Source organism: Uloborus diversus, chromosome 7, assembly GCF_026930045.1.
Source record: "Uloborus diversus isolate 005 chromosome 7, Udiv.v.3.1, whole genome shotgun sequence".
NCBI lineage: Eukaryota > Metazoa > Arthropoda > Arachnida > Araneae > Uloboridae > Uloborus > Uloborus diversus.
The window spans coordinates 148,840,629-148,847,625 of record NC_072737.1 but is presented as its reverse complement, the minus strand read 5'-3'; positions in this window follow the sequence as shown (position 1 = coordinate 148,847,625).

The window sequence follows — 6,997 nt, the reverse complement described above, 5'->3', positions numbered from 1 at the left end:
AATTTTAAACTTATTTAAAATGAAATTCTAAATTGAAACGTTGTTTTAAGATTTGGAAAGCAGCCAAATAAATCTCTTAAAACAATTATTAGAATTTTATTTGCTCACGCATATGCAAAATGGCAACAGGAAAGAAATAAAAATTCCTGAATAACGTTATGTTAATTAACGTTTTGATTAATATCTCCGCTAATTAAAGTCGCACAATTACGAGATTGGTCCTATTGTTTTCTTTGGAAAATTTCGAATTGATCGGTATCTCGTTCGACTCTCGATTCGCAGCGGTTCTCGAGTAGATAGATCTTCAGACAGACAGACAGACAGACGCGAACAGATTTTAATATTATAGTGGATCTCTTTCAGCCGCTTTTAGCCAGAGACTGTAGCAACTCTTACAGTTCAGTAAAATGAGCCAAAATGAGCTGATGTGTGCATCACATGACTTCCTTTTACTCCAATTTAATGTCATTTCCCCATTACTGGCAATTTCAAAGTGATTCAATAGTTTACTCTCTAAATATCACAAACAGTGGCCAAATTGAAACATTTTTTTTAAAAAATCGCCAAATTTGTCGCTAAGTTAGCGACAAAACTTGGGGACCAAAAGACTGGCGATACATCGCCAAGTGTCCGCCGAATTATAACACCACTTGAGTTTATATCGAAATTTAGAATGATTTCTCCCCCAAAAGGGGCAAAAGACCCATTTAGAAACATCCGAATGCAACCAAAAGGGAAGGTGCACAACTAGACCCCACTAGGAGTCTACGTACCAAATTTCAACTTTCTATGACTTACCGTTCATGAGTTATGCGACATACATCCGCACATCCGCACAAACATACATACGTAAATACAGACGTCACGAGAAAATTCGTTGTAATTAACTCGGGAATCGTCATTATGGATATTTCGCGCGTCTATACGTCCTTAGGCACTTATCCACGTGTGAACGAATCGAAAAAAAAAAAACCTCAATATTCATTCGGGGGTGAGTAAAATGAAAATTAAGATCATTTTTGAGTGAAATTTTTTTCGCGAATACAATACTTCCTTTTTTGTAAAAGGAAGCAAAAAAGCGTGTTCTTAGAAATAATTAAAACCCAAGGTTTTTCTAGAGAAATGTAGTAGATAATGCTTCATGCGTAAGGTGACTATGTGCTCGTTTCCAGGTATCCTGTGCCGTTATCACCGCTCATACTGAAGTGTCCCATTTTTGAACTGACAGAAACAAGGCTGCGCAGTTGGAGTCGGAGATGAACTGATTTTGGAGTAAAAGAAACGGAGCCTTGAGTCGTAGGTTTATAGTTCCAAGAGTCGGAGTCTTTAATTTTCCCTCAAAATCCGCAACTCTGCCAGCGTATTAGGAGTCGGAGTCAGAATCGGACTGATTTTGGAGTAAAGAAATCGGAGTCGGAGTCGAAGGTTCTAAAATTTTCGGAGTTGGTAATTTTCCCTCCGACTCCGTAGCCCTAGACAGAACGGCACAAAGCGTCAATCAAAAGTGACTGAGGAGCGGGCGGGGAAGGAGCTGTTTAGGCTTTTTCATATCAATAAATTAAATCATGCATAGTTATTTAATATATTTTATGAGTGCCTGGTTCTATTCATGGAAAGGATAACTTCGTCGTGACTAGTCTGTAGTCTAGAGAAAAAGCACAGTTTGTAAATTGCAGTTCTTGAAACAATGATTTAAAAAGTGAATCGTGTGAAGTTCTCCCGAGAACTTCATTCTTATTTAAAGTCAGCGCCAAATATACTCAAGCAAATTAGAACATTAAAAAATGTCACCAATTCTTCTCTTTTAAGTGCTCATTTCTGTTTTTTTTTTTCTGTCAAACTACATATAAAGAGCCTCTTTCCTTTGATTTAAATACACATATGCAGATGTCTAAAATAGGTAAATGTCCCGTTTTGACCAAAAAAATAAATGGTCACCTTATTCTTGCGTTATCCTGCGCCGTCCATGAATGATGTCACGTTTTCAAGGGAAGTTGTTGTGGCAGTTAGAGTTTTGTGTAAAACGTTTTTAAAGATGACATCCAAGGTAGGCTTTTATTAAATTTTCAGTAGCATCTACGAAGGATACAAGTACTATCTTTTGCCCCAAGACAGAGTAAAGGTTCATCTACCATGTGTACTTGTTATCTAGAAATTTTTAATTTTGCCATCTGCATCCCTTTGCTTCTCACTGCCTCAATTTAGCTATACTGCCGTGCTAAGCACAAAAGTCGTATCAGCACTTTTTATCAAAATTGAGTTACGGTCACCAGGTGGTTATTTGTCACATATTTAACCTAAGTACATTGTTTTATGGTCATATGCCAATGGGAAACATTTTTTTTAAAAACTCTAAAAAAATTACATCTGAATAAACTCATTTTGAACTCAGCTGCAGATACCACTTTTGAGCTTAGCACGGCAGCATACATGACTGCCAACATGCTTTTGGAGGAAAAGAATAATTCGCGCATCTAATATAACGCCGCCACAAGTCAAAAATTGTCGATTTCGAGTTACGTACAAGTCCTGGCGCATTTTTATTAGTTCTATCAAAATGCAAGACGGAAAAAAGAAAAGAAAAACCGCAAGTTTACTTTTGAGATGCGTCGGTGTGTTACTATAACAATTTAAGTTGAGGCGCATTACATTTAAATTGATTTTTCTAGAAAAGTAGTTTTTGCAGATGTGGCAGTGTTGTACTAGGTGTGTGAATTCTTCCGACTTAATCACAGGTACATAAAATACACCGCCAAGCTCAGTTATTTTATCCGAGGATTGCAGTTTCGTGTTTTTTAGCACTCATCAGCCCGGAATAGGTAGTAACTGAGCTGGAGGCGGAAAACCTCTTAAAGGAGCCAAGAGAGCCAAATAAACTGGTAGCTAATGTAGAATTAGCACACCAGACGAGTGACCGCAGCAATGGTGCGGTTCAACTCAATGATTGAAGGCAAAGTTAGGTATTTTGCAGTAAGTTACAGCCCTAAGCCAGGGCTAAGGCAGAAATACATAAAATACACCGCCAGCTAGTCATTCCACATTAGCTACCAGTTTTTTTTTGACTTTCTTGGCTCCTTTGAGAGGTTTTCCCGCCTCCAGCTCAGTTACTTCCTATTCCGGGTTGATGAGTACTTAAAGAGCATGAAACTGCAGTCCTCGGATGAATGACAGAGCTGCGATGAATGACTGAGCAGGTATTTTATGTATATCTACTAGGGCTGGGAGATATACCGATATATCGTCATGTATCGATATATATTTATTACCGCGGTAACGATATTCAGATTTAAATCTGTCCGATGTATCGTCTGACCTAATAAGAACTAATTGAAATAATGACATAAAAATACACATTTATTCATAATGGGTTCGTTTCCAAAATTTTAAAAGTATTTTTTTCTGAAAGAGCATGCTTAAAAACATAGGATCTGCCCATTTTTTAATAAATTGGTTTACGTTTAATATTTTAAAAAAAATAGATAAATCGGAGCGCTTTCATTGTTTACATTTCTTGTCGATGACATCACAAATGATGAAATGCCATTCTGTGTTGCCATTCACAGAGCAAAATATTTAACTCGCATCTTTACTCACGTGCATTGGCAACGATATGATTGATAGCAAACGCAGAGCGCAATTTTAATTCGCTGCTTGATTATTATAACGTGGAAACGTAGTAGAAAGATGCGGCAAAGAGCATCATTTGTGACGTCATCAAGACCACGCCTTGTTTGAAAAATCGGACATTTAAAAAAATTATTTTAAAAAAACTGTTGGGAAAATGAAAGAATTTTCTGGGTTCATGTTATTTATTTATTTATTGTTTGCTCATTGTACTGCACCGTTCATTTTAAGGTTTCGATCTTTTAAACTCATTCATTCATAAACGACACCATCTCTAATTTTAATAAATCTAGTTATTTTTTGTAGTTTTTTTTTTTTTTTTTGAGCGATCGCACTGCACCGTTCATGTTCAGGAGTAGATATTTTAGACTCGTTCGTTCATAAACAACACCATCTCTAAAATTTCATTGAATCTAGGCCGATTTATTGATTAATTATTACTTTCTCCTTTTTACAAAAGGAAGAAAAACTGCATTTCATAAAGTTTTCAAATGCTCTTTTGCTACCCTTTTCCTATAAGTATCATACTTCTTTGTTTCCAATTACTCTTCATTTACCCTTATTTTATTTGATTAGTTCTCCTCAAGCGTAACATAAAAGTTAAGTAAACCACTAGTTCTTCTACAAACTCATCTCAGTGTTGAAATATCCTTCCTTAACATCTTAACCCATCAATATAGCTTGCTCTATTAACCTTCTTCCGTTGGCATTTTTTTCTATTAGTCTTCTTTATCGTTAGGGATAATTTGTTCTTTGAAAAATGATTGTTTACCCCAGCGCAGACGACCGAAAAGATCAGCTGCGAACTTTGTGTTGCTTGATTACTTTTACATCGTCAGAATCCTTTAGATAAAAAGCAACTGTCACAGTTCTTGCTATTAATTATTAGGATATTGGATTTTATGTGAAACTGAGTTATATAGAAACTGTTCACATTTTTCGGAAGAATTCCGAGGTATAACAAATCAAATCGTTACGCAAAATTATTGTTCTTTAAATACTCTTTTTCGTTGCTTTTTAGTTTTTAAGTCAGTTGTTTCCAAAACGTTTATAATTTTTTCATTAAGAAATTGCTCTTCCTCCCCCCCCCCCCACGTCTCTCAATTTTCGCCTTCTATTTTACTATAAAATAATTAGTGTGACTAAGGTAACATTTGAGCTGTGACTAACATAACAGTTAGATGTGACTAACGTATCATTTTAAAAACGACTGCTATTATTTAAACTATTTATGGGGGAAATTGCACTAAACTTACTGTTTTTCATCCTGATCAAAATAATAAAAACGGCTCAGAAACAGTTTCACGCACATCGTATTGCTCGCTCGCTTCATGAACATCACAATTGGAGACCCAGACGTGATATGTCTATGGAAGGTTTTGACCCACGGACCTTTGGTATTCGAATCCTGTACTTTACCACTTAGCCAAAGGAACACGATATTGCAATGCTGTAACGCCCCAACTTATTGCAATTAACCTTTTCTCTGAAGCCAATGCCATCAAACTCTGGAAACCAATAAATGCGTATCTCGGTCCCGAACAGCTCTAGAAACCTGACCCCCCCCCCCCCCTTTTCTTCCAAATCATTCATAGACAAAAAAATTATCCAACAAAAAAATCTGTAAAAGTTGTTTTTCTGTTAGAGCAGTATTAATGAGGGGAAAACAACCCTTCATTGCTAGTTATAATGCCGCAGCTGAAAACTGAAAGACGCGCGTAACATTGCGTAAAACCTTTCCCTACTTTTTTAATTTGAGGACACATCTTTGAAAAAGGAATTCGACATTCGGTGAGAAATAGTTTGTTAACGAAGAAATACGTTTGATCGCAGCCGTTTTTTCAAATAAATGCAAGACAAGGTGTTCAATCTGCCGAAGTATAGCACATGTATCAAAGTACCAGCTGTAATTCACATTGTTGTCATTGTGCTGCGCATGTATGTAAACATGATACATTTGACAACAGTGTACACAATATAATAATGTACAGAACGCTACGGATGGTGGAGTAAAATGATGGAATAAAATGACACTGTACGATCATAATTCAAAATAGAAAGAGTTATTAGTATGCAGTACAAAAATATTTTTACAGAGAAATACCGTTAAGTTGCACCATAGTACATGTACAACACACTGTACATGTACCAGTGGAGTGATATAATTGGGTATTATGGAATGAAATGTACACGAGAGCAAATAGTTAACACTATGGATTGCACATCACATCTCTCACACCGTAAAAATTTTGCGTACATTGAACAAGTAAATTAATAAATCAACCGTGTAACTCAAAGAAGGACAATTATTTTGATCCTGTAATATAAAACACTTTTATGTACCCCGAGATTATTTTCATTTGCAATGTAAAGCTGTCTTGTTTTGTTGTGTTTGGTTTGTATCCTCCACATTTTCATGCTATGTTGCTAAGAAAAATGCTTTTCTACTCCCTGCTATACATTGACGAAGCCTTAAACTCTGCAGGTAGATAGATATACTATCAACTAGAAAGTCTCCGTCAAGGTATGTCGGGTGAAAATTGTATCTATTCTTCTACATTTTAACGAAGCAATTGCCTGTTTAGGGATATTTTGAGAGTTGAAATTTTAACCCTAACTCCAGTGGATGAACCCTAAACTCCAGTAGATAGTAGCGTTCATAGTTGGCTGCTTTTTCGCTTCTTCATTCCCCTGAAATGACAGTCTTACCAGTAAAACAGTTAAGTTACCGGATCCAGTTTAGCCTCGTCACAATAAGGCCTTTCCCTGCATGTCAAACATTACCAAAAATATTATCAAATTATCATGTCGTGACACGAGTTTCATTGTTGATGACGTCAGGATTGTTACTCGATCCTTCGCTTTTATATATCTGAGGATAAGATATTTGCTTGAAGATGGAAGTGAAGCAAAAGTACAATATAAATTTGACAACTTTGTTTTTTATTTTATTTTATTATTTACTAGCTGCGTTGCCCGACTTTGCTCGGTCTACCTTGAAAAAAACCATTGCGTCAAGTGAAGTACCTTCAATTAACAGTATTAAATGAAAGAAAAAAAAATCACCATGCAAAATTTTCTCGCCAAACAATGACGACATACTAAAATACTTTTAAGAAATTAAAATAAAATGAGAAAGATGGATTTAAAAGGCGTAACCATGGAAACATAAGTTTAAGAATTGAAAATGAGAAAGATGGAAATAAACTATGGATTCAAAAAGCGTTACCGTGGAAACGCAAAATAAAATGGTCAAAAACTTGAATAGAGAACAGATTTTAAACTTCATTTAATTCGCTTGTAACTTTTTTTCTAATTGAGATAGAGGGTTAAACTTTCGAACTTTGGTCGAGTTAGATCTGGAGTAAAAAAA